The sequence below is a fragment of the Orcinus orca genome, unplaced genomic scaffold (assembly GCF_937001465.1).
Source record: "Orcinus orca unplaced genomic scaffold, mOrcOrc1.1 scaffold_47, whole genome shotgun sequence".
NCBI classification, from domain to species: domain Eukaryota; kingdom Metazoa; phylum Chordata; class Mammalia; order Artiodactyla; family Delphinidae; genus Orcinus; species Orcinus orca.
The window spans coordinates 1,055,371-1,082,684 of record NW_026044101.1 but is presented as its reverse complement, the minus strand read 5'-3'; the positions used below and the strand labels follow the sequence as shown (position 1 = coordinate 1,082,684).

At 43.7% G+C, this 27,314-nt stretch overlaps 1 long non-coding RNA gene across 2 annotated transcripts in view; it reads left to right on the top strand.

Annotated features, from left to right (window-relative positions):
- LOC125963366 (uncharacterized) overlaps positions 1-27,054 on the top strand; it is a 542,137-nt gene extending 515,083 nt beyond the window's left edge. For both annotated transcript variants that reach the window (XR_007475230.1, XR_007475231.1), the window contains exon 6: positions 27,011-27,054. This is a non-coding gene — a long non-coding RNA (uncharacterized LOC125963366). The remainder of the gene's footprint in view (positions 1-27,010) is intronic.
- Positions 27,055-27,314: the final 260 nt, after the last annotated feature.

Below are 27,314 nucleotides of genomic sequence, written 5' to 3'. Positions count from 1 at the left end.
TTATGCAGCACCCCAACTCACCTTTCCCCTTAAGCAAGCATAAGTTGGTTATCTAAATTTGAGATCTTGTTCTGTTTTGCAATCCAGTTCCTGTGTAGCCAAGTTTACATTCCGTGTATTAGTGATATCTTATGATGTTTCTTTTCTGTGTGACTTATTTCAGTTAGAATCACCGTACCTGAATCAACTCAATATGCTGCTACGGGCCTGATGACATAGATTTCATGGCTGAGTGATATTGCATTGTCTGTAAGTACCACAATTTCTTTATCCATTTTTTGCTTTCTGTGATATTGAACTTGTACCGTAAACGAGGTTCTTGTAAACAGAGCCGTCCCAAACTTTGGGGTGGCTGTGTCTTTTTGATTTTAATTTCCCTAAACTATAGGACCATAAGTGGAAGTGCCCCAGGCTCTGCTGCTTTGTTTTTTAGATGTTTTAGGAAACACCATACACTTCTCCCAAGTGGCTGTTGGCAATTTACATCCCGCCCATCAGCATAACAAGACTCCCAGTTCTCCAAGGCCTGTCCTGCCTTTCTGGATTTTACACTTTTTTCAGATGACCCTTTTGACCGGGCGGAAGTGAGACTTCATTGTAGTGCAGATTTCGTTTGCAGGCTTGCTTGGTTGGCTAAAAAGTGCGTATGCGTTTTTTCCTGAATATATTCAGGAAAAAACGCATACGCTCTTTCTGACCAAGTGCATCATTTTCGACGTTCTGCCTCTTTTCCTATGCTTTAAATGCAATTCCAGTCTACCTCCTGAAATCGGTTTCCTGCAATTCTGCCCCGCTTTCAAGTCCTCTTGGCAGCCTTACTTCAGTATATTTTTGGACGATAGCTGTCATTTATAACTCTGCAGGTTTGTGAATTACAGTGCCCCTGAGCTCCTTTCTTCAACTCGCTTTCTTGTGAGCTGGCCGCAACACCGCAGGATTGCTTCAGGCCCTAATCTGGTTCCGGCACGGCACGCTGAGCCTTTGGTTCATTCCTCTTCCTGCTGGGAAATGAGAGTTAAATTTGCCCGTCCAGACACCTCCAGCTAGTCTCTCATTGGTTCTCTCTATTCCTGTTCATCTTCCGCAGAAATTGCAAACTGGGCCAAACAGGAGTTTAAAGACACTGACTCTCCAAGTCAGGAGAGTGTTAGTAAAGCGTCTGGAATGTTGCACCCGAGTACCAGGTGTCGAAAACTGAGACATATTTGAACATGTCTCCCGATCACACGGTGGATCATACTCTGGGTTCCACATGCATGGTTTAGCTGAAGGAAGAATCCCTTAAACCTGGAGAGTTGAGACCCGTGGAATGGGTACCATGCAATATGACTTCAAAGGGTCTTCATTTGCTCACCGAACCTCTCCAATCCTATCACTGATGCGTTTATGCCCCTGTACACACGCTTGATTCTCTTTCGGAGACATAGCAATCCATAGGTTTTAAGATACTTACTAGTCAGGTACATTTTTAGGCGTTTAATATGGGGTGTGGAGACCATTTGGTTGAGCAAGGAGTAGCTCTTGTGTATTACATATTTGGCTTAAGGAACATTATCTGTGCTCATTTCAATCTCTGGTTTTATGCAGCACCCCAACTCACCTTTCCCCTTAAGCAAGCATAAGTTGGTTTTCTAAATTTGAGACCCTGTTCTGTTTTGTAATTCAGTTCCTGTGTAGCCAAGTTTACATTCCGTGTATTAGTGATATCTTATGATGTTTCTTTTTCTGTGTGACTTATTTCAGTTAGAATCAGCATACCTGAATCCACTCAATATGCTGCTACGGGCCTGATGACATAGATTTCATTGCTGAGTGATATTGCATTGTCCGTAAGTACCACCATTTCTTTATCCATTTTTCGCTTTCTGTGATATTGAACTTGTACCGTAAACGAGGTTCTTGTAAACAGAGCCGTCCCAAACTTTGGGGTGGCTGTGTCCTTCTGATTTTAATTTCCCTAACCTATAGGACCATAAGTGGAAGTGCCCTAGGCTCTGTTGCTTTGTTTTTTAGATGTTTCAGGAAACACCATACACTTCTCCCCAGTGGCTGTTGGCAATTTACATCTCACCCATCAGCATAACAAGGCTCCCAGTTCTCCATGGACTGTCCTGCCTTTCTGGATTTTACACTTTTTTCAGATGGCCCTTTTGACCGGGGGGAAGTGAGACTTCATTGTAGTGCAGATTTCCTTTGCAAGCTTGCTTGGTTGGCCAAAAAGGGCGTATGCGTTTTTTCCTGAATATATTCAGGAAAAAACGCATACGCCCTTTTTGGCCAAGTGCATCATTGTCGGCCTTCTGCCTCTTTTCCTATGCTTTAAATGCAATTCCAGTCTACCTCCTGAAATCGGTTTCCTGCAGTTCTGCCCCGCTTTCAAGTCCTCTTGGCAGCCTTACTTCAGTATATTTTTGGACGATAGCTGTCATTTATAACTCTGCAGGTTTGTGAATTACAGTGCCCCTGAGCTCCTTTCTTCAACTCGCTTTCTTGTGAGCTGGCTGCAACACCGCAGGATTGCTTCAGGCCCTAATCTTGTTCCGGCACGGCACGCTGAGCCTTTGGTTAATTCCTCTTCCTGGTGGGAAATGAGAGTTAAATTTGCCCATCCAGACACCTCCAGCTAGTCTCTCATTGGTTCTCCCTATTCCTGTTCATCTTCCACAGAAATTGTAACCTGGGCCAAACAGGAGATTAAAGGCACTGACTCTCCAAGTCGGGAGAGTGTTAGTAAAGCGTCTGGAATGTTGCACCCGAGTACCAGGGGTCGAAAACTGAGACATATTGGAACACGTCTCCCGATCACATGGTTGATCATACTCTGGGTCCCACATGCATGTTTTAGCTGAAGGAAGAATCCCTTAAACCTGGAGAGTTGAGACCCGTGGAATGGGTACCATGCAATATGACTTCAAAGGGTCTTCATTTGCTCACCGAACCTCTCCAATCCTATCACTGCTGCGTTTATGTCCCTGTACAGACGCTTGATTCTCTTTTGGAGACATAGCAATCCATAGGTTTTAAGATACTTACTAGTCAGGTACATTCTTAAGCGTTTTATATGGGGTGTTGAGTCCATGTCGTTGAGCAAGGAGTAGCTCTTGTCTATTCCATATTTGGCTTAATGCAGATTATCTGTGCTCATTTCAATCTCTGGTTTTATGCAGCACCCCAACTCACCTTTCCCCTTAAGCAAGCATAAGTTGGTTTTCTAAATTTGAGACTCTGTTCTGTTTTGTAATCCAGTTCCTGTGTAGCCAAGTTTACATTCCGTGTATTAGTGATATCTTATGATGTTTCTTTTTCTGTGTGACCTATTTCAGTTAGAATCATCATACCTGAATCCGTTCATTATGCTGCTACGGGCCTGATGACATAGATTTCATTGCTGAGTGATATTGCATTGTACGTAAGTACCACAACTTCTTTATGCATTTTTCGCTTTCTGCGATATTGAACTTGTACCGTAAACGAGGTTCTTGTAAACAGAGACGTCCCAAACTTTGGGGTGGCTGTGTCTTTTTGATTTTAATTTCCCTAAGCTATAGGACCATAAGTGGAAGTGCCCTAGGCTCTGTTGCTTTGTTTTTTAGATGTTTCAGGAAACACCATACACTTCTCCCCAGTTGCTGTTGGCAATTTACATCCCGCCCATCAGCATAACAAGGCTCCCAGTTCTCCATGGCCTGTCCTGCCTTTCTGGATTTTACACTTTTTTATATGTCCCTTTTGACCGGGGGGAAGTGAGACTTCTTTGTAGTGCAGATTTCCTTTGCAAGCTTACTTGGTTGGCCAAAAAGGGCGTATGCGTTTTTTCCTGAATATATTCAGGAAAAAACGCATACGCCCTTTTTGGCCAAGTGCATCATTGTTGACGTTCTGCCTCTTTTCCTATGCTTTAAATGCAATTCCAGTCTACCTCCTGAAATCGGTTTCCTGCAATTCTGCCCCGCTTTCAAGTCCTCTTGGCAGCCTTACTTCAGTATATTTTTGGACGATAGCTGTCATTTATAACTCTGCAGGTTTGTGAATTACAGTGCCCCTGAGCTCCTTTCTTCAACTCGCTTTCTTATAAGCTGGCCACAACACCGCAGGATTGCTTCAGGCCCTAATCTGGTTCCGGCACGTCATGATGAGCCTTTGGTTAATTCCTCTTCCTGGTGGGAAATGAGAGTTAAATTTGCCCGTCTAGACACCTCCAGCTAGTCTCTCATTGGTTCTCCCTATTCCTGTTCATCTTCCGCAGAAATTGCAAACTGGGCCAAACAAGAGGTTAAAGGCACTGACTCTCCAAGTCGGGAGAGTGTTAGTAAAGCGTCTGGAATGTTGCACCCGAGTACCAGGGGTCGAAAACTGAGACATATTGGAACACGTCTCCCGATCACACGGTTGATCATATTCTGGGTTCCCCATGCATGTTTTAGCTGAAGGAAGAATCCCTGAAACCTGGAGAGTTGAGACCCGTGGAATGGGTACCATGCAATATGACTTCAAAGGGTCTTCATTTGCTCACCGAACCTCTCCAATCCTATCACTGCTGCGTTTATGCCCCTGGACACATGCTTGATTCTCTTTCGAAGACAGAGCAATCCATAGGTTTTAAGATACTTACTAGTCAGGTACATTCTTAAGCGTTTAATATGGGGTGTTGAGCCCATTTCGTTGAGCAAGTAGTAGATCTTGTCTATAACATATTTGGCTTAGGAACTTTATCTGTGCTCATTTCAATCTCTGGTTTTATGCAGCACCCCAACTCACCTTTCCCCTTAAGCAAGCATAAGTTGGTTTTCTAAATTTGAGACCCTGTTCTGTTTTGTAATCCAGTTCCTGTGTAGCCAAGTTTACATTCCGTGTATTAGTGATATCTTATGATGTTTCTTTTTCTGTGTGACTTATTTCAGTTAGAATCATCATACCTGAATCCACTCATTATGCTGCTACGGGCCTGATGACATATATTTTATTGCTGAGTGATATTGCATTGTACGTAAGTACCACAACTTCTTTATCCATTTTTCACTTTCTGCGATATTGAACTTGTACCGTAAACGAGGTTCTTGTAAATAGAGAAGTCCCAAACTTTGGGGTGGCTGTGTCTTTTTGATTTTAATTTCCCTAAGCTATAGGACCATAAGTGGAAGTGCCCTAGGCTCTGTTGCTTTGTTTTTTAGATGTTTCAGGAAACACCATACAGTTCTCCTGAGTGGCTGTTGGCAATTTACATCTCGCCCATCAGCATAACAAGGCTCCCAGTTCTCCATGGCCTGTCCTGCCTTTCTGGATTTTACACTTTTTTCAGATGGCCCTTTTGACTGGGGGGAAGTGAGACTTCATTTTAGTGCAGATATCCTTTGCAAGCTTGCTTGGTTGGCCAAAAAGGGCGTATGCGTTTTTTCCTGAATATATTCAGGAAAAAACGCATACGCCCTTTTTGGGCAAGTGCATCATTGTGGACGTTCTGCCTCTTTTCCTATGCTTTAAATGCAATTCCAGTCTACCTCCTGAAATCGGTTTACTGCAATTCTGGCCCGCTTTCAAGTCCTCTTGGCAGCCTTACTTCAGTATATTTTTGGACGATAGCTGTCATTTATAACTCTGCAGGTTTGTGAATTACAGAGCCCCTGAGCTCCTTTCTTCAACTCGCTTTCTTGTGAGCTGGCCGCAACACCGCAGGATTGCTTCAGGCCCTAATCTGGTTCCGGCACGGCACGCTGAGCCTTTGGTTAATTCCTCTTCCTGGTTGGAAATGAGAGTTAAATTTGCCCATCCAGACACCTCCAGCTAGTCTCTCATTGGTTCTCCCTATTCCTGTTCATCTTCCGCAGAAATTGCAAACTGGGCCAAACAGGAGGTTAAAGGCACTGACTCTCCAAGTCGGGAGAGTGTTAGTAAAGCGTCTGGAATGTTGCACCCGAGTACCAGGGGACGAGAACTGAGACATATTGGAACACGTCTCCCGATCACACGGTTGATCATACTCTGGGTTCCACATGCATGTTTTAGCTGAAGGAAGAATCCCTTAAACCTGGAGCGTTGAGACCCGTGGAATGGGTACCATGCAATATGACTTCAAAGGGTCTTCATTTGCTCACCGAACCTCTCCAATCCTATCACTGCTGCGTTTATGCCCCTGTACACACGCTTGATTCTCTTTCGGAGACATAGCAATCCATAGGTTTTAAGATACTTACTAGTCAGGTACATTCTTAGACGTTTAATATGGGGAGTTGAGCCCATTTCGCTGAGCAAGGAGTAGCTCTTGTCTATTACATATTTGGCTTAAGGAACTTTATCTGTGCTCATTTCAATCTCTGGTTTTATGCAGCACCCCAACTCACCTTTCCCCTTAAGCAAGCATAAGTTGGTTTTCTAAATTTGAGACCCTGTTCTGTTTTGTAATCCCGTTCCTGTGTAGCCAAGTTTACATTCCGTGTATTAGTGATATCTTATGATGTTTCTTTTTCTGTGTGACTTATTTCATTTAGAATCATCATACCTGAATCCACTCATTATGCTGCTACGGGCCTGATGACATAGATTTCATTGCTGAGTGATATTGCATTGTACGTAAGTACCACAACTTCTTTATCCATTTTTCACTTTCTGTGATATTGAACTTGTACCGTAAACGAGTTTCTTGTAAACAGAGCCGTCCCAAACTTTGGGGTGGCTGTGTCTTTTTTATTTTAATTTCCCTAAGCTATAGGGCCATAAGTGGCAGTGCCCTAGGCTCTGTTGCTTTGTTTTTCAGATGTTTCAGGAAACACCATACACTTCTCCCGAGTGGCTGTTGGCAATATACATCCCGTCCATCAGCATAACAAGGCTCCCAGTTCTCCATGGCCTGTCCTGCGTTTCTGGGTTTTACACTTTTTTCAGTTGGCCCTTTTGACCGGGGGGAAGTGAGACTTCATTGTAGTGCAGATTTCCTTTGCAAGCTTGCTTGGTTGGCCAAAAAGGGCGTATGCGTTTTTTCCTGAATATATTCAGGAAAAAACGCATACGCCCTTTTTGGGCAAGTGCATCATTGTGGACGTTCTGCCTCTTTTCCTATGCTTTAAATGCAATTCCAGTCTACCTCCTGAAATCGGTTTCCTGCAATTCTGGCCCGCTTTCAAGTCCTCTTGGCAGCCTTACTTCAGTATATTTTTGGACGATAGCTGTCATTTATAACTCTGCAGGTTTGTGAATTACAGTGCCCCTGAGCTCCTTTCTTCAACTCGCTTTCTTGTGAGCTGCCCGCAACACCGCAGGATTGCTTCAGGCCCTAATCTCGTTCTGGCACGGCACGCTGAGCCTTTGGTTAATTCCTCTTCCTGGTTGGAAATGAGAGTTAAATTTGCCCATCCAGACACCTCCAGCTAGTCTCTCATTGGTTCTCCCTATTCCTGTTCATCTTCCGCAGAAATTGCAAACTGGGCCAAACAGGAGGTTAAAGGCACTGACTCTCCAAGTGGGGAGAGTGTTAGTAAAGCGTCTGGAATGTTGCACCCGAGTACCAGGGGACGAGAACTGAGACATATTGGAACACGTCTCCCGATCACACGGTTGATCATACTCTGGGTTCCACATGCATGTTTTAGCTGAAGGAAGAATCCCTTAAACCTGGAGCGTTGAGACCCGTGGAATGGGTACCATGCAATATGACTTCAAAGGGTCTTCATTTGCTCACCGAACCTCTCCAATCCTATCACTGCTGCGTTTATGCCCCTGTACACACGCTTGATTCTCTTTCGGAGACATAGCAATCCATAGGTTTTAAGATACTTACTAGTCAGGTACATTCTTAGGCGTTTAATATGGGGTGTTGAGTCCATTTCGTTGAGCAAGGAGTAGCTCTTGTCTATTCCATATTTGGCTTAAGGAACTTTATCTGTGCTCATTTCAATCTCTGGTTTTATGCAGCACCCCAACTCACCTTTCCCCTTAAGCAAGCATAAGTTGGTTTTCTAAATTTGAGACCCTGTTCTGTTTTGTAATCCAGCTCCTGTGTAGCCAAGTTTACATTCCGTGTATTAGTGATATCTTATGATGTTTCTTTTTCTGTGTGACTTATTTCATTTAGAATCATCATACCTGAATCCACTCATTATGCTGCTACGGGCCTGATGACATAGATTTAATTGCTGAGTGATATTGCATTGTACGTAAGTACCACAACTTCTTTATCCATTTTTCACTTTCTGCGATATTGTACTTGTACCATAAACAACGTTCTTGTAAACAGAGCCGTCCCAAACTTTGGGGTGGCTGTGTCTTTTTGATTTTAATTTCCCTAAACTATAGGACCATAAGTGGAAGTGCCCCAGGCTCTGCTGCTTTGTTTTTTAGATGTTTCATGAAACACCATACACTTCTCCCAAGTGGCTGTTGGCAATTTACATCCCGCCCATCAGCATAACAAGACTCCCAGTTCTCCAAGGCCTGTCCTGCCTTTCTGGATTTTACACTTTTTTCAGATGACCCTTTTGACCGGGCGGAAGTGAGACTTCATTGTAGTGCAGATTTCGTTTGCAGGCTTGCTTGGTTGGCTAAAAAGTGCGTATGCGTTTTTTCCTGAATATATTCAGGAAAAAACGCATACGCTCTTTTTGACCAAGTGCATCATTTTCGACGTTCTGCCTCTTTTCCTATGCTTTAAATGCAATTCCAGTCTACCTCCTGAAATCGGTTTCCTGCAATTCTGCCCCGCTTTCAAGTCCTCTTGGCAGCCTTACTTCAGTATATTTTTGGACGATAGCTGTCATTTATAACTCTGCAGGTTTGTGAATTACAGTGCCCCTGAGCTCCTCTCTTCAACTCGCTTTCTTGTGAGCTGGCCGCAACACCGCAGGATTGCTTCAGGCCCTAATCTGGTTCCGGCACGGCACGCTGAGCCTTTGGTTCATTCCTCTTCCTGGTGGGAAATGAGAGTTAAATTTGCCCGTCCAGACACCTCCAGCTAGTCTCTCATTGGTTCTCCCTATTCCTGTTCATCTTCCGCAGAAATTGCAAACTGGGCCAAACAGGAGGTTAAAGGCACTGACTCTCCAAGTCGGGAGAGTGTTAGTAAAGCATCTGGAATGTTGCACCCGAGTACCAGGGGGCGAAAACTGAGACATATTTGAACACGTGTTCCGATCACACGGTTGATCATACTCTGGGTTCCACATGCATGTGTTAGCTGAAGGAAGAATCCCTTAAACCTGGAGAGTTGACACCCGTGGAATGGGTACCATGCAATATGACTTCAAAGGGTCTTCATTTGCTCACCGAACCTCTCCAATACTATCACTGCTGCGTTTATGCCCCTGTACACACACTTGATTCTCTTTCGGAGACATAGCAATGCATAGGTTTTAAGATACTTACTAGACAGGTACATTCTTAGGCGTTTAATATGGAGTGTTGAGTCCATTTCGTTGAGCAAGGAGTAGCTCTTCTCTATTACATATTTGGCTTAAGGAACTTTATCTGTGCTCATTTCAATCTCTGGTTTTATGCAGCACCTCAACTCAACTTTCCCCTTAAGCAAGCATAAGTTGGTTTTCTTAATTTGAGACCCTGTTCTGTTTTGTAATCCAGTTGCTGTGTAGGCAAGTTTACATTCCGTGTATTAGTGATATCTTATGATGTTTCTGTTTCTGTGTGACTTATTTCAGTTAGAATCATCATACCTGAATCCACTCATTATGCTGCTACGGGCCTGATGACATAGATTTCATTGCTGAGTATATTGCATTGTACGTAAGTACCACAACTTCTTTATCCATTTTTCACTTTCTGCGATATTGAACTTGTACTGTAAACGAGGTTCTTGTAAAGAGAGCCGTCCCAAATTTTGGGGTGGCTGTGTCTTTTTGATTTTAATTTCCCTAATCTATAGGACCATAAGTGGAAGTGCCCTAGGCTCTGTTGCTTTGTTTTTTAGATGTTTCAGGAAACACCATACACTTCTCCCCAGTGGCTGTTGGCAATTTACATCTCGCCCATCAGCATAACAAGGCTCCCAGTTCTCCATGGACTGTCCTGCCTTTCTGGATTTTACACTTTTTTCAGATGGCCCTTTTGACCGGGGGGAAGTGAGACTTCATTGTAGTGCAGATTTCCTTTGCAAGCTTGCTTGGTTGGCCAAAAAGGGCGTATGCGTTTTTTCCTGAATATATTCAGGAAAAAATGCATACGCCCTTTTTGGCCAAGTGCATCATTGTCGACGTTCTGCCTCTTTTCCTATGCTTTAAATACAATGCCAGTCTACCTCCTGAAATCGGTTTCCTGCAATTCTGCCCCGCTTTCAAGTCCTCTTGGCAGCCTTACTTCAGTATATTTTTGGACGATAGCTGTCATTTATAACTCTGCAGGTTTGTGAATTACAGTGCCCCTGAGCTCCTTTCTTCAACTCGCTTTCTTGTGAGCTGGCTGCAACACCGCAGGATTGCTTCAGGCCCTAATCTTGTTCCGGCACGGCACGCTGAGCCTTTGGTTAATTCCTCTTCCTGGTGGGAAATGAGAGTTAAATTTGCCCATCCAGACACCTCCAGCTAGTCTCTCATTGGTTCTCCCTATTCCTGTTCATCTTCCACAGAAATTGTAACCTGGGCCAAACAGGAGATTAAAGGCACTGACTCTCCAAGTCGGGAGAGTGTTAGTAAAGCGTCTGGAATGTTGCACCCGAGTACCAGGGGTCGAAAACTGAGACATATTGGAACACGTCTCCCGATCACATGGTTGATCATACTCTGGGTCCCACATGCATGTTTTAGCTGAAGGAAGAATCCCTTAAACCTGGAGAGTTGAGACCCGTGGAATGGGTACCATGCAATATGACTTCAAAGGGTCTTCATTTGCTCACCGAACCTCTCCAATCCTATCACTGCTGCGTTTATGTCCCTGTACAGACGCTTGATTCTCTTTCGGAGACATAGCAATCCATAGGTTTTAAGATACTTACTAGTCAGGTACATTCTTAAGCGTTTTATATGGGGTGTTGAGTCCATGTCGTTGAGCAAGGAGTAGCTCTTGTCTATTCCATATTTGGCTTAATGCAGATTATCTGTGCTCATTTCAATCTCTGGTTTTATGCAGCACCCCAACTCACCTTTCCCCTTAAGCAAGCATAAGTTGGTTTTCTAAATTTGAGACTCTGTTCTGTTTTGTAATCCAGTTCCTGTGTAGCCAAGTTTACATTCCGTGTATTAGTGATATCTTATGATGTTTCTTTTTCTGTGTGACCTATTTCAGTTAGAATCATCATACCTGAATCCGTTCATTATGCTGCTACGGGCCTGATGACATAGATTTCATTGCTGAGTGATATTGCATTGTACGTAAGTACCACAACTTCTTTATGCATTTTTCGCTTTCTGCGATATTGAACTTGTACCGTAAATGAGGTTCTTGTAAACAGAGACGTCCCAAACTTTGGGGTGGCTGTGTCTTTTTGATTTTAATTTCCCTAAGCTATAGGACCATAAGTGGAAGTGCCCTAGGCTCTGTTGCTTTGTTTTTCAGATGTTTCAGGAAACACCATACACTTCTCCCCAGTTGCTGTTGGCAATTTACATCCCGCCCATCAGCATAACAAGGCTCCCAGTTCTCCATGGCCTGTCCTGCCTTTCTGGATTTTACACTTTTTTATATGTCCCTTTTGACCGGGGGGAAGTGAGACTTCTTTGTAGTGCAGATTTCCTTTGCAAGCTTACTTGGTTGGCCAAAAAGGGCGTATGCGTTTTTTCCTGAATATATTCAGGAAAAAACGCATACGCCCTTTTTGGCCAAGTGCATCATTGTTGACGTTCTGCCTCTTTTCCTATGCTTTAAATGCAATTCCAGTCTACCTCCTGAAATCGGTTTCCTGCAATTCTGCCCCGCTTTCAAGTCCTCTTGGCAGCCTTACTTCAGTATATTTTTGGACGATAGCTGTCATTTATAACTCTGCAGGTTTGTGAATTACAGTGCCCCTGAGCTCCTTTCTTCAACTCGCTTTCTTATAAGCTGGCCGCAACACCGCAGGATTGCTTCAGGCCCTAATCTGGTTCCGGCACGTCATGATGAGCCTTTGGTTAATTCCTCTTCCTGGTGGGAAATGAGAGTTAAATTTGCCCGTCCAGACACCTCCAGCTAGTCTCTCATTGGTTCTCCCTATTCCTGTTCATCTTCCGCAGAAATTGCAAACTGGGCCAAACAAGAGGTTAAAGGCACTGAATCTCCAAGTCGGGAGAGTGTTAGTAAAGCGTCTGGAATGTTGCACCCGAGTACCAGGGGTCGAAAACTGAGACATATTTGAACACGTCTCCCGATCACACGGTTGATCATATTCTGGGTTCCCCATGCATGTTTTAGCTGAAGGAAGAATCCCTGAAACCTGGAGAGTTGAGACCCGTGGAATGGGTACCATGCAATATGACTTCAAAGGGTCTTCATTTGCTCACCGAACCTCTCCAATCCTATCACTGCTGCGTTTATGCCCCTGGACACATGCTTGATTCTCTTTCGAAGACAGAGCAATCCATAGGTTTTAAGATACTTACTAGTCAGGTACATTCTTAAGCGTTTAATATGGGGTGTTGAGCCCATTTCGTTGAGCAAGTAGTAGATCTTGTCTATAACATATTTGGCTTAGGAACTTTATCTGTGCTCATTTCAATCTCTGGTTTTATGCAGCACCCCAACTCACCTTTCCCCTTAAGCAAGCATAAGTTGGTTTTCTAAATTTGAGACCCTGTTCTGTTTTGTAATCCAGTTCCTGTGTAGCCAAGTTTACATTCCGTGTATTAGTGATATCTTATGATGTTTCTTTTTCTGTGTGACTTATTTCAGTTAGAATCATCATACCTGAATCCACTCATTATGCTGGTACGGGCCTGATGACATAGATTTAATTGCTGAGTGATATTGCATTGTACGTAAGTACCACAACTTCTTTATCCATTTTTCACTTTCTGCGATATTGTACTTGTACCATAAACAACGTTCTTGTAAACAGAGCCGTCCCAAACTTTGGGGTGGCTGTGTCTTTTTGATTTTAATTTCCCTAAACTATAGGACCATAAGTGGAAGTGCCCCAGGCTCTGCTGCTTTGTTTTTTAGATGTTTCATGAAACACCATACACTTCTCCCAAGTGGCTGTTGGCAATTTACATCCCGCCCATCAGCATAACAAGACTCCCAGTTCTCCAAGGCCTGTCCTGCCTTTCTGGATTTTACACTTTTTTCAGATGACCCTTTTGACCGGGCGGAAGTGAGACTTCATTGTAGTGCAGATTTCGTTTGCAGGCTTGCTTGGTTGGCTAAAAAGTGCGTATGCGTTTTTTCCTGAATATATTCAGGAAAAAACGCATACGCTCTTTTTGACCAAGTGCATCATTTTCGACGTTCTGCCTCTTTTCCTATGCTTTAAATGCAATTCCAGTCTACCTCCTGAAATCGGTTTCCTGCAATTCTGCCCCACTTTCAAGTCCTCTTGGCAGCCTTACTTCAGTATATTTTTGGACGATAGCTGTCATTTATAACTCTGCAGGTTTGTGAATTACAGTGCCCCTGAGCTCCTCTCTTCAACTCGCTTTCTTGTGAGCTGGCCGCAACACCGCAGGATTGCTTCAGGCCCTAATCTGGTTCCGGCACGGCACGCTGAGCCTTTGGTTCATTCCTCTTCCTGGTGGGAAATGAGAGTTAAATTTGCCCGTCCAGACACCTCCAGCTAGTCTCTCATTGGTTCTCCCTATTCCTGTTCATCTTCCGCAGAAATTGCAAACTGGGCCAAACAGGAGGTTAAAGGCACTGACTCTCCAAGTCGGGAGAGTGTTAGTAAAGCATCTGGAATGTTGCACCCGAGTACCAGGGGGCGAAAACTGAGACATATTTGAACACGTGTTCCGATCACACGGTTGATCATACTCTGGGTTCCACATGCATGTGTTAGCTGAAGGAAGAATCCCTTAAACCTGGAGAGTTGACACCCGTGGAATGGGTACCATGCAATATGACTTCAAAGGGTCTTCATTTGCTCACCGAACCTCTCCAATACTATCACTGCTGCGTTTATGCCCCTGTACACACACTTGATTCTCTTTCGGAGACATAGCAATGCATAGGTTTTAAGATACTTACTAGACAGGTACATTCTTAGGCGTTTAATATGGAGTGTTGAGTCCATTTCGTTGAGCAAGGAGTAGCTCTTCTCTATTACATATTTGGCTTAAGGAACTTTATCTGTGCTCATTTCAATCTCTGGTTTTATGCAGCACCTCAACTCAACTTTCCCCTTAAGCAAGCATAAGTTGGTTTTCTAAATTTGAGACCCTGTTCTGTTTTGTAATCCAGTTGCTGTGTAGGCAAGTTTACATTCCGTGTATTAGTGATATCTTATGATGTTTCTGTTTCTGTGTGACTTATTTCAGTTAGAATCATCATACCTGAATCCACTCATTATGCTGCTACGGGCCTGATGACATAGATTTCATTGCTGAGTATATTGCATTGTACGTAAGTACCACAACTTCTTTATCCATTTTTCACTTTCTGCGATATTGAACTTGTACTGTAAACGAGGTTCTTGTAAAGAGAGCCGTCCCAAATTTTGGGGTGGCTGTGTCTTTTTGATTTTAATTTCCCTAATCTATAGGACCATAAGTGGAAGTGCCCTAGGCTCTGTTGCTTTGTTTTTTAGATGTTTCAGGAAACACCATACACTTCTCCCCAGTGGCTGTTGGCAATTTACATCTCGCCCATCAGCATAACAAGGCTCCCAGTTCTCCATGGACTGTCCTGCCTTTCTGGATTTTACACTTTTTTCAGATGGCCCTTTTGACCGGGGGGAAGTGAGACTTCATTGTAGTGCAGATTTCCTTTGCAAGCTTGCTTGGTTGGCCAAAAAGGGCGTATGCGTTTTTTCCTGAATATATTCAGGAAAAAATGCATACGCCCTTTTTGGCCAAGTGCATCATTGTCGACGTTCTGCCTCTTTTCCTATGCTTTAAATACAATGCCAGTCTACCTCCTGAAATCGGTTTCCTGCAATTCTGCCCCGCTTTCAAGTCCTCTTGGCAGCCTTACTTCAGTATATTTTTGGACGATAGCTGTCATTTATAACTCTGCAGGTTTGTGAATTACAGTGCCCCTGAGCTCCTTTCTTCAACTCGCTTTCTTGTGAGCTGGCTGCAACACCGCAGGATTGCTTCAGGCCCTAATCTTGTTCCGGCACGGCACGCTGAGCCTTTGGTTAATTCCTCTTCCTGGTGGGAAATGAGAGTTAAATTTGCCCATCCAGACACCTCCAGCTAGTCTCTCATTGGTTCTCCCTATTCCTGTTCATCTTCCACAGAAATTGTAACCTGGGCCAAACAGGAGATTAAAGGCACTGACTCTCCAAGTCGGGAGAGTGTTAGTAAAGCGTCTGGAATGTTGCACCCGAGTACCAGGGGTCGAAAACTGAGACATATTGGAACACGTCTCCCGATCACATGGTTGATCATACTCTGGGTCCCACATGCATGTTTTAGCTGAAGGAAGAATCCCTTAAACCTGGAGAGTTGAGACCCGTGGAATGGGTACCATGCAATATGACTTCAAAGGGTCTTCATTTGCTCACCGAACCTCTCCAATCCTATCACTGCTGCGTTTATGTCCCTGTACAGACGCTTGATTCTCTTTCGGAGACATAGCAATCCATAGGTTTTAAGATACTTACTAGTCAGGTACATTCTTAAGCGTTTTATATGGGGTGTTGAGTCCATGTCGTTGAGCAAGGAGTAGCTCTTGTCTATTCCATATTTGGCTTAATGCAGATTATCTGTGCTCATTTCAATCTCTGGTTTTATGCAGCACCCCAACTCACCTTTCCCCTTAAGCAAGCATAAGTTGGTTTTCTAAATTTGAGACTCTGTTCTGTTTTGTAATCCAGTTCCTGTGTAGCCAAGTTTACATTCCGTGTATTAGTGATATCTTATGATGTTTCTTTTTCTGTGTGACCTATTTCAGTTAGAATCATCATACCTGAATCCGTTCATTATGCTGCTACGGGCCTGATGACATAGATTTCATTGCTGAGTGATATTGCATTGTACGTAAGTACCACAACTTCTTTATGCATTTTTCGCTTTCTGCGATATTGAACTTGTACCGTAAATGAGGTTCTTGTAAACAGAGACGTCCCAAACTTTGGGGTGGCTGTGTCTTTTTGATTTTAATTTCCCTAAGCTATAGGACCATAAGTGGAAGTGCCCTAGGCTCTGTTGCTTTGTTTTTTAGATGTTTCAGGAAACACCATACACTTCTCCCCAGTTGCTGTTGGCAATTTACATCCCGCCCATCAGCATAACAAGGCTCCCAGTTCTCCATGGCCTGTCCTGCCTTTCTGGATTTTACACTTTTTTATATGTCCCTTTTGACCGGGGGGAAGTGAGACTTCTTTGTAGTGCAGATTTCCTTTGCAAGCTTACTTGGTTGGCCAAAAAGGGCGTATGCGTTTTTTCCTGAATATATTCAGGAAAAAACGCATACGCCCTTTTTGGCCAAGTGCATCATTGTTGACGTTCTGCCTCTTTTCCTATGCTTTAAATGCAATTCCAGTCTACCTCCTGAAATCGGTTTCCTGCAATTCTGCCCCGCTTTCAAGTCCTCTTGGCAGCCTTACTTCAGTATATTTTTGGACGATAGCTGTCATTTATAACTCTGCAGGTTTGTGAATTACAGTGCCCCTGAGCTCCTTTCTTCAACTCGCTTTCTTATAAGCTGGCCGCAACACCGCAGGATTGCTTCAGGCCCTAATCTGGTTCCGGCACGTCATGATGAGCCTTTGGTTAATTCCTCTTCCTGGTGGGAAATGAGAGTTAAATTTGCCCGTCCAGACACCTCCAGCTAGTCTCTCATTGGTTCTCCCTATTCCTGTTCATCTTCCGCAGAAATTGCAAACTGGGCCAAACAAGAGGTTAAAGGCACTGACTCTCCAAGTCGGGAGAGTGTTAGTAAAGCGTCTGGAATGTTGCACCCGAGTACCAGGGGTCGAAAACTGAGACATATTTGAACACGTCTCCCGATCACACGGTTGATCATATTCTGGGTTCCCCATGCATGTTTTAGCTGAAGGAAGAATCCCTGAAACCTGGAGAGTTGAGACCCGTGGAATGGGTACCATGCAATATGACTTCAAAGGGTCTTCATTTGCTCACCGAACCTCTCCAATCCTATCACTGCTGCGTTTATGCCCCTGGACACATGCTTGATTCTCTTTCGAAGACAGAGCAATCCATAGGTTTTAAGATACTTACTAGTCAGGTACATTCTTAAGCGTTTAATATGGGGTGTTGAGCCCATTTCGTTGAGCAAGTAGTAGATCTTGTCTATAACATATTTGGCTTAGGAACTTTATCTGTGCTCATTTCAATCTCTGGTTTTATGCAGCACCCCAACTCACCTTTCCCCTTAAGCAAGCATAAGTTGGTTTTCTAAATTTGAGACCCTGTTCTGTTTTGTAATCCAGTTCCTGTGTAGCCAAGTTTACATTCCGTGTATTAGTGATATCTTATGATGTTTCTTTTTCTGTGTGACTTATTTCAGTTAGAATCATCATACCTGAATCCACTCATTATGCTGGTACGGGCCTGATGACATAGATTTAATTGCTGAGTGATATTGCATTGTACGTAAGTACCACAACTTCTTTATCCATTTTTCACTTTCTGCGATATTGTACTTGTACCATAAACAACGTTCTTGTAAACAGAGCCGTCCCAAACTTTGGGGTGGCTGTGTCTTTTTGATTTTAATTTCCCTAAACTATAGGACCATAAGTGGAAGTGCCCCAGGCTCTGCTGCTTTGTTTTTTAGATGTTTCATGAAACACCATACACTTCTCCCAAGTGGCTGTTGGCAATTTACATCCCGCCCATCAGCATAACAAGACTCCCAGTTCTCCAAGGCCTGTCCTGCCTTTCTGGATTTTACACTTTTTTCAGATGACCCTTTTGACCGGGCGGAAGTGAGACTTCATTGTAGTGCAGATTTCGTTTGCAGGCTTGCTTGGTTGGCTAAAAAGTGCGTATGCGTTTTTTCCTGAATATATTCAGGAAAAAACGCATACGCTCTTTTTGACCAAGTGCATCATTTTCGACGTTCTGCCTCTTTTCCTATGCTTTAAATGCAATTCCAGTCTACCTCCTGAAATCGGTTTCCTGCAATTCTGCCCCGCTTTCAAGTCCTCTTGGCAGCCTTACTTCAGTATATTTTTGGACGATAGCTGTCATTTATAACTCTGCAGGTTTGTGAATTACAGTGCCCCTGAGCTCCTCTCTTCAACTCGCTTTCTTGTGAGCTGGCCGCAACACCGCAGGATTGCTTCAGGCCCTAATCTGGTTCCGGCACGGCACGCTGAGCCTTTGGTTCATTCCTCTTCCTGGTGGGAAATGAGAGTTAAATATGCCCGTCCAGACACCTCCAGCTAGTCTCTCATTGGTTCTCCCTATTCCTGTTCATCTTCCGCAGAAATTGCAAACTGGGCCAAACAGGAGGTTAAAGGCACTGACTCTCCAAGTCGGGAGAGTGTTAGTAAAGCATCTGGAATGTTGCACCCGAGTACCAGGGGGCGAAAACTGAGACATATTTGAACACGTGTTCCGATCACACGGTTGATCATACTCTGGGTTCCACATGCATGTGTTAGCTGAAGGAAGAATCCCTTAAACCTGGAGAGTTGACACCCGTGGAATGGGTACCATGCAATATGACTTCAAAGGGTCTTCATTTGCTCACCGAACCTCTCCAATACTATCACTGCTGCGTTTATGCCCCTGTACACACACTTGATTCTCTTTCGGAGACATAGCAATGCATAGGTTTTAAGATACTTACTAGACAGGTACATTCTTAGGCGTTTAATATGGAGTCTTGAGTCCATTTCGTTGAGCAAGGAGTAGCTCTTCTCTATTACATATTTGGCTTAAGGAACTTTATCTGTGCTCATTTCAATCTCTGGTTTTATGCAGCACCTCAACTCAACTTTCCCCTTAAGCAAGCATAAGTTGGTTTTCTAAATTTGAGACCCTGTTCTGTTTTGTAATCCAGTTGCTGTGTAGGCAAGTTTACATTCCGTGTATTAGTGATATCTTATGATGTTTCTGTTTCTGTGTGACTTATTTCAGTTAGAATCATCATACCTGAATCCACTCATTATGCTGCTACGGGCCTGATGACATAGATTTCATTGCTGAGTATATTGCATTGTACGTAAGTACCACAACTTCTTTATCCATTTTTCACTTTCTGCGATATTGAACTTGTACTGTAAACGAGGTTCTTGTAAAGAGAGCCGTCCCAAATTTTGGGGTGGCTGTGTCTTTTTGATTTTAATTTCCCTAATCTATAGGACCATAAGTGGAAGTGCCCTAGGCTCTGTTGCTTTGTTTTTTAGATGTTTCAGGAAACACCATACACTTCTCCCCAGTGGCTGTTGGCAATTTACATCTCGCCCATCAGCATAACAAGGCTCCCAGTTCTCCATGGACTGTCCTGCCTTTCTGGATTTTACACTTTTTTCAGATGGCCCTTTTGACCGGGGGGGAAGTGAGACTTCATTGTAGTGCAGATTTCCTTTGCAAGCTTGCTTGGTTGGCCAAAAAGGGCGTATGCGTTTTTTCCTGAATATATTCAGGAAAAAATGCATACGCCCTTTTTGGCCAAGTGCATCATTGTCGACGTTCTGCCTCTTTTCCTATGCTTTAAATACAATGCCAGTCTACCTCCTGAAATCGGTTTCCTCAATTCTGCCCCGCTTTCAAGTCCTCTTGGCAGCCTTACTTCAGTATATTTTTGGACGATAGCTGTCATTTATAACTCTGCAGGTTTGTGAATTACAGTGCCCCTGAGCTCCTTTCTTCAACTCGCTTTCTTGTGAGCTGGCTGCAACACCGCAGGATTGCTTCAGGCCCTAATCTTGTTCCGGCACGGCACGCTGAGCCTTTGGTTAATTCCTCTTCCTGGTGGGAAATGAGAGTTAAATTTGCCCATCCAGACACCTCCAGCTAGTCTCTCATTGGTTCTCCCTATTCCTGTTCATCTTCCACAGAAATTGTAACCTGGGCCAAACAGGAGATTAAAGGCACTGACTCTCCAAGTCGGGAGAGTGTTAGTAAAGCGTCTGGAATGTTGCACCCGAGTACCAGGGGTCGAAAACTGAGACATATTGGAACACGTCTCCCGATCACATGGTTGATCATACTCTGGGTCCCACATGCATGTTTTAGCTGAAGGAAGAATCCCTTAAACCTGGAGAGTTGAGACCCGTGGAATGGGTACCATGCAATATGACTTCAAAGGGTCTTCATTTGCTCACCGAACCTCTCCAATCCTATCACTGCTGCGTTTATGTCCCTGTACAGACGCTTGATTCTCTTTCGGAGACATAGCAATCCATAGGTTTTAAGATACTTACTAGTCAGGTACATTCTTAAGCGTTTTATATGGGGTGTTGAGTCCATGTCGTTGAGCAAGGAGTAGCTCTTGTCTATTCCATATTTGGCTTAATGCAGATTATCTGTGCTCATTTCAATCTCTGGTTTTATGCAGCACCCCAACTCACCTTTCCCCTTAAGCAAGCATAAGTTGGTTTTCTAAATTTGAGACTCTGTTCTGTTTTGTAATCCAGTTCCTGTGTAGCCAAGTTTACATTCCGTGTATTAGTGATATCTTATGATGTTTCTTTTTCTGTGTGACCTATTTCAGTTAGAATCATCATACCTGAATCCGTTCATTATGCTGCTACGGGCCTGATGACATAGATTTCATTGCTGAGTGATATTGCATTGTACGTAAGTACCACAACTTCTTTATGCATTTTTCGCTTTCTGCGATATTGAACTTGTACCGTAAACGAGGTTCTTGTAAACAGAGACGTCCCAAACTTTGGGGTGGCTGTGTCTTTTTGATTTTAATTTCCCTAAGCTATAGGACCATAAGTGGAAGTGCCCTAGGCTCTGTTGCTTAGTTTTTTAGATGTTTCAGGAAACACCATACACTTCTCCCCAGTTGCTGTTGGCAATTTACATCCCGCCCATCAGCATAACAAGGCTCCCAGTTCTCCATGGCCTGTCCTGCCTTTCTGGATTTTACACTTTTTTATATGTCCCTTTTGACCGGGGGGAAGTGAGACTTCTTTGTAGTGCAGATTTCCTTTGCAAGCTTACTTGGTTGGCCAAAAAGGGCGTATGCGTTTTTTCCTGAATATATTCAGGAAAAAACGCATACGCCCTTTTTGGCCAAGTGCATCATTGTTGACGTTCTGCCTCTTTTCCTATGCTTTAAATGCAATTCCAGTCTACCTCCTGAAATCGGTTTCCTGCAATTCTGCCCCGCTTTCAAGTCCTCTTGGCAGCCTTACTTCAGTATATTTTTGGACGATAGCTGTCATTTATAACTCTGCAGGTTTGTGAATTACAGTGCCCCTGAGCTCCTTTCTTCAACTCGCTTTCTTATAAGCTGGCCGCAACACCGCAGGATTGCTTCAGGCCCTAATCTGGTTCCGGCACGTCATGATGAGCCTTTGGTTAATTCCTCTTCCTGGTGGGAAATGAGAGTTAAATTTGCCCGTCCAGACACCTCCAGCTAGTCTCTCATTGGTTCTCCCTATTCCTGTTCATCTTCCGCAGAAATTGCAAACTGGGCCAAACAAGAGGTTAAAGGCACTGACTCTCCAAGTCGGGAGAGTGTTAGTAAAGCGTCTGGAATGTTGCACCCGAGTACCAGGGGTCGAAAACTGAGACATATTTGAACACTTCTCCCGATCACACGGTTGATCATATTCTGGGTTCCCCATGCATGTTTTAGCTGAAGGAAGAATCCCTGAAACCTGGAGAGTTGAGACCCGTGGAATGGGTACCATGCAATATGACTTCAAAGGGTCTTCATTTGCTCACCGAACCTCTCCAATCCTATCACTGCTGCGTTTATGCCCCTGGACACATGCTTGATTCTCTTTCGAAGACAGAGCAATCCATAGGTTTTAAGATACTTACTAGTCAGGTACATTCTTAAGCGTTTAATATGGGGTGTTGAGCCCATTTCGTTGAGCAAGTAGTAGATCTTGTCTATAACATATTTGGCTTAGGAACTTTATCTGTGCTCATTTCAATCTCTGGTTTTATGCAGCACCCCAACTCACCTTTCCCCTTAAGCAAGCATAAGTTGGTTTTCTAAATTTGAGACCCTGTTCTGTTTTGTAATCCAGTTCCTGTGTAGCCAAGTTTACATTCCGTGTATTAGTGATATCTTATGATGTTTCTTTTTCTGTGTGACTTATTTCAGTTAGAATCATCATACCTGAATCCACTCATTATGCTGGTACGGGCCTGATGACATAGATTTAATTGCTGAGTGATATTGCATTGTACGTAAGTACCACAACTTCTTTATCCATTTTTCACTTTCTGCGATATTGAACTTGTACCGTAAACGAGGTTCTTGTAAATAGAGAAGTCCCAAACTTTGGGGTGGCTGTGTCTTTTTGATTTTAATTTCCCTAAGCTATAGGACCATAAGTGGAAGTGCCCTAGGCTCTGTTGCTTTGTTTTTTAGATGTTTCAGGAAACACCATACAGTTCTCCTGAGTGGCTGTTGGCAATTTACATCTCGCCCATCAGCATAACAAGGCTCCCAGTTCTCCATGGCCTGTCCTGCCTTTCTGGATTTTACACTTTTTCAGATGGCCCTTTTGACCGGGGGGAAGTGAGACTTCATTTTAGTGCAGATATCCTTTGCAAGCTTGCTTGGTTGGCCAAAAAGGGCGTATGCGTTTTTTCCTGAATATATTCAGGAAAAAACGCATACGCCCTTTTTGGGCAAGTGCATCATTGTGGACGTTCTGCCTCTTTTCCTATGCTTTAAATGCAATTCCAGTCTACCTCCTGAAATCGGTTTCCTGCAATTCTGGCCCGCTTTCAAGTCCTCTTGGCAGCCTTACTTCAGTATATTTTTGGACGATAGCTGTCATTTATAACTCTGCAGGTTTGTGAATTACAGAGCCCCTGAGCTCCTTTCTTCAACTCGCTTTCTTGTGAGCTGGCCGCAACACCGCAGGATTGCTTCAGGCCCTAATCTGGTTCCGGCACGGCACGCTGAGCCTTTGGTTAATTCCTCTTCCTGGTGGGAAATGAGAGTTAAATTTGCCCATCCAGACACCTCCAGCTAGTCTCTCATTGGTTCTCCCTATTCCTGTTCATCTTCCGCAGAAATTGCAAACTGGGCCAAACAGGAGGTTAAAGGCACTGACTCTCCAAGTCGGGAGAGTGTTAGTAAAGCGTCTGGAATGTTGCACCCGAGTACCAGGGGACGAGAACTGAGACATATTGGAACACGTCTCCCGATCACACGGTTGATCATACTCTGGGTTCCACATGCATGTTTTAGCTGAAGGAAGAATCCCTTAAACCTGGAGCGTTGAGACCCGTGGAATGGGTACCATGCAATATGACTTCAAAGGGTCTTCATTTGCTCACCGAACCTCTCCAATCCTATCACTGCTGCGTTTATGCCCCTGTACACACGCTTGATTCTCTTTCGGAGACATAGCAATCCATAGGTTTTAAGATACTTACTAGTCAGGTACATTCTTAGACTTTTAATATGGGGAGTTGAGCCCATTTCGCTGAGCAAGGAGTAGCTCTTGTCTATTACATATTTGGCTTAAGGAACTTTATCTGTGCTCATTTCAATCTCTGGTTTTATGCAGCACCCCAACTCACCTTTCCCCTTAAGCAAGCATAAGTTGGTTTTCTAAATTTGAGACCCTGTTCTGTTTTGTAATCCCGTTCCTGTGTAGCCAAGTTTACATTCCGTGTATTAGTGATATCTTATGATGTTTCTTTTTCTGTGTGACTTATTTCATTTAGAATCATCATACCTGAATCCACTCATTATGCTGCTACGGGCCTGATGACATAGATTTCATTGCTGAGTGATATTGCATTGTACGTAAGTACCACAACTTCTTTATCCATTTTTCACTTTCTGTGATATTGAACTTGTACCGTAAACGAGTTTCTTGTAAACAGAGCCGTCCCAAACTTTGGGGTGGCTGTGTCTTTTTTATTTTAATTTCCCTAAGCTATAGGGCCATAAGTGGCAGTGCCCTAGGCTCTGTTGCTTTGTTTTTCAGATGTTTCAGGAAACACCATACACTTCTCCCGAGTGGCTGTTGGCAATATACATCCCGTCCATCAGCATAACAAGGCTCCCAGTTCTCCATGGCCTGTCCTGCGTTTCTGGGTTTTACACTTTTTTCAGTTGGCCCTTTTGACCGGGGGGAAGTGAGACTTCATTGTAGTGCAGATTTCCTTTGCAAGCTTGCTTGGTTGGCCAAAAACGGCGTATGCGTTTTTTCCTGAATATATTCAGGAAAAAACGCATACGCCCTTTTTGGGCAAGTGCATCATTGTGGACGTTCTGCCTCTTTTCCTATGCTTTAAATGCAATTCCAGTGTACCTCCTGAAATCGGTTTCCTGCAATTCTGGCCCGCTTTCAAGTCCTCTTGGCAGCCTTACTTCAGTATATTTTTGGACGATAGCTGTCATTTATAACTCTGCAGGTTTGTGAATTACAGTGCCCCTGAGCTCCTTTCTTCAACTCGCTTTCTTGTGAGCTGCCCGCAACACCGCAGGATTGCTTCAGGCCCTAATCTCGTTCTGGCACGGCACGCTGAGCCTTTGGTTAATTCCTCTTCCTGGTTGGAAATGAGAGTTAAATTTGCCCATCCAGACACCTCCAGCTAGTCTCTCATTGGTTCTCCCTATTCCTGTTCATCTTCCGCAGAAATTGCAAACTGGGCCAAACAGGAGGTTAAAGGCACTGACTCTCCAAGTCGGGAGAGTGTTAGTAAAGCGTCTGGAATGTTGCACCCGAGTACCAGGGACGAGAACTGAGACATATTGGAACACGTCTCCCGATCACACGGTTGATCATACTCTGGGTTCCACATGCATGTTTTAGCTGAAGGAAGAATCCCTTAAACCTGGAGTGTTGAGACCCGTGGAATGGGTACCATGCAATATGACTTCAAAGGGTCTTCATTTGCTCACCGAACCTCTCCAATCCTATCACTGCTGCGTTTATGCCCCTGTACACACGCTTGATTCTCTTTCGGAGACATAGCAATCCATAGGTTTTAAGATACTTACTAGTCAGGTACATTCTTAGGCGTTTAATATGGGGTGTTGAGTCCATTTCGTTGAGCAAGGAGTAGCTCTTGTCTATTCCATATTTGGCTTAAGGAACTTTATCTGTGCTCATTTCAATCTCTGGTTTTATGCAGCACCCCAACTCACCTTTCCCCTTAAGCAAGCATAAGTTGGTTTTCTAAATTTGAGACCCTGTTCTGTTTTGTAATCCAGTTCCTGTGTAGCCAAGTTTACATTCCGTGTATTAGTGATATCTTATGATGTTTCTTTTTCTGTGTGACTTATTTCAGTTAGAATCATCATACCTGAATCCACTCATTATGCTGCTATGGGCCTGATGACATAGATTTAATTGCTGAGTGATATTGCATTGTACGTAAGTACCACAACTTCTTTATCCATTTTTCACTTTCTGCGATATTGTACTTGTACCATAAACAATGTTCTTGTAAACAGAGCCGTCCCAAACTTTGGGGTGGCTGTGTCTTTTTGATTTTAATTTCCCTAAACTATAGGACCATAAGTGGAAGTGCCCCAGGTTCTGCTGCTTTGTTTTTTAGATGTTTCTGGAAACACCATACACTTCTCCCAAGTGGCTGTTGGCAATTTACATCCCGCCCATCAGCATAACAAGACTCCCAGTTCTCCAAGGCCTGTCCTGCCTTTCTGGATTTTACACTTTTTTCAGATGACCCTTTTGACCGGGCGGAAGTGAGACTTCATTGTAGTGCAGATTTCGTTTGCAGGCTTGCTTGGTTGGCTAAAAAGTGCGTATGCGTTTTTTCCTGAATATATTCAGGAAAAAACGCATACGCTCTTTTTGACCAAGTGCATCATTTTCGACGTTCTGCCTCTTTTCCTATGCTTTAAATGCAATTCCAGTCTACCTCCTGAAATCGGTTTCCTGCAATTCTGCCCCGCTTTCAAGTCCTCTTGGCAGCCTTACTTCAGTATATTTTTGGACGATAGCTGTCATTTATAACTCTGCAGGTTTGTGAATTACAGTGCCCCTGAGCTCCTTTCTTCAACTCGCTTTCTTGTGAGCTGGCCGCAACACCGCAGGATTGCTTCAGGCCCTAATCTGGTTCCGGCACGGCACACTGAGCCTTTGGTTCATTCCTCTTCCTGGTGGGAAATGAGAGTTAAATTTGCCCGTCCAGACACCTCCAGCTAGTCTCTCGTTGGTTCTCCCTATTCCTGTTCATCTTCCGCAGAAATTGCAAACTGGGCCAAACAGGAGTTTAAAGACACTGACTCTCCAAGTCAGGAGAGTGTTAGTAAAGCGTCTGGAATGTTGCACCCGAGTACCAGGTGTCGAAAACTGAGACATATTTGAACATGTCTCCCGATCACACGGTGGATCATACTCTGGGTTCCACATGCATGGTTTAGCTGAAGGAAGAATCCCTTAAACCTGGAGAGTTGAGACCCGTGGAATGGGTACCATGCAATATGACTTCAAAGGGTCTTCATTTGCTCACCGAACCTCTCCAATCCTATCACTGATGCGTTTATGCCCCTGTACACACGCTTGATTCTCTTTCGGAGACATAGCAATCCATAGGTTTTAAGATACTTACTAGTCAGGTACATTTTTAGGCGTTTAATATGGGGTGTGGAGACCATTTGGTTGAGCAAGGAGTAGCTCTTGTGTATTACATATTTGGCTTAAGGAACATTATCTGTGCTCATTTCAATCTCTGGTTTTATGCAGCACCCCAACTCACCTTTCCCCTTAAGCAAGCATAAGTTGGTTTTCTAAATTTGAGACCCTGTTCTGTTTTGTAATTCAGTTCCTGTGTAGCCAAGTTTACATTCCGTGTATTAGTGATATCTTATGATGTTTCTTTTTCTGTGTGACTTATTTCAGTTAGAATCAGCGTACCTGAATCCACTCAATATGCTGCTACGGGCCTGATGACATAGATTTCATTGCTGAGTGATATTGCATTGTCCGTAAGTACCACCATTTCTTTATCCATTTTTCGCTTTCTGTGATATTGAACTTGTACCGTAAACGAGGTTCTTGTAAACAGAGCCGTCCCAAACTTTGGGGTGGCTGTGTCCTTCTGATTTTAATTTCCCTAACCTATAGGACCATAAGTGGAAGTGCCCTAGGCTCTGTTGCTTTGTTTTTTAGATGTTTCAGGAAACACCATACACTTCTCCGGAAT